Source organism: Vigna radiata, chromosome 6, assembly GCF_000741045.1.
Source record: "Vigna radiata var. radiata cultivar VC1973A chromosome 6, Vradiata_ver6, whole genome shotgun sequence".
In the NCBI taxonomy this organism is placed as follows: domain Eukaryota; kingdom Viridiplantae; phylum Streptophyta; class Magnoliopsida; order Fabales; family Fabaceae; genus Vigna; species Vigna radiata.
In genome coordinates this window covers 26,958,722-26,960,287 of record NC_028356.1, presented here as the reverse complement: position 1 = coordinate 26,960,287, position 1,566 = coordinate 26,958,722, and positions in this window count along the sequence as shown.

Genomic DNA, 1,566 nt, shown 5'->3' with positions numbered 1-1,566 from the left:
AAANNAAATAAATATGACGNNTGNATCCCCCCTTTGTCTGTGTCGGCTGTGTAGATTTANTGAAGCAATCCCTAGGTGTGCAGNTGGACCACGTGTTGCATGTTGNTGCCCAAACTATGCTTTGCTGTTTGCACCTCTCCATGAAGCCACTTGCTTCTTCTTCAGCGTGCTGCTGGGTTGTTGAGTGCACGTGGGNTNCTGCCTCTCAANGTAGCTGGACGTCACTCCCTTGAAGAATGAAGGAGNTGCTGTGTGCACCCCTCTCTGNCGTGATGCAACTGGACCGTGTACTGCAGTGTGGAATGGACCGTGCTGCTTCANAGCTNGTGGACTTGNTGCTGCGTTCGTGAGGAGCATNGGAGCTGCTGGATGGAGAAACAAAATGGGNCGGACGTGTTGCTGTTTGCACCTGTAGTTGCTNGATCAATCATTTGGAGGTGTAGGCCGTGAGCTCCAAGTGAATAAGGCTTCAACCTGCTGGATATTGCCAATCAAATTCAGACCGTGGTGGTGGCAGCTGCTGGACATACTATATTTCATGCGTGGAAGTGTGGACGTATTAGCTGAAGCTGGGCCGTGGAAGTGGATCGAATGGGTNCATGGTGGAGGCTGNTGAATGTGTGAGGGCTGTAACTCCCCTTGAAGCTGCTGGAATTTTCGTGAAGGCTGCTGCACCGTGACAACAATTGTTGGATNTGTAAGGAACACTCTAGCTGNTGGACCGTCCAAAANCAAAGAGNTGTGACATTTATTAGCTTTGCCTTATATTCTNCAAGCCCATTCAAAATGNAGCAACGTGGGTTCTCATTCCTTGCATGGACAACAANACTTTCTGCTAGATGCANCACCTAAAAAAAATNTTGTTTCTGGGCCGTGGAAGTCCAACCCCAGAAATGTGGCAGCANCTNAATTGAAATCAGCCCTACTTAATGTCCAAGTAAATAATTACANCGTGCACCTCCAAATATGAACTCCACACCTCCTCTCACATTAAAACTAAGAATAAAATTGATGTGGCATTTCTCTTTAAGCCCAAAATATATTATCCAAAATTTTCCCTAAAAATAATAATGCAATTAATTAGCTCAGAAAATTCAAATTAATTAAAATTAGAATTTCCGGTCAAATTAANCACTATTAGGAAAAACGNGAAAATATCNGACAATTAAACACAATTCCCTGATTAATCCTAGCACAATAAACTAAGTAAAGTCGAGAAAATNNTGATTCATCAAAATAGACCACACTTAGTCTTTTGCACTCTTGGGCAAAATCAAGACGCAAAACAGNGAACAGTTCTGAGGACATCANGGAATTGACACAGACTCAACACACAGACAACAGAGACAGACAAAGAAAGAAACAGAATTACACAATCCTCAAGAAATTTGGACAAAGAAAGGAAGTAGACAGTATCCAACACAAAATCAAGGAAACTAGATACTTAGAGAAATCATCCAAGCAATTCAAAGCATGACAAAACGATCAATCAGTTCAAGAGGTGAAACAAAAATGACAGAACCTCACAGATGCACACTATCAGTGTTTCTCTCAAGTGTCTAGGAT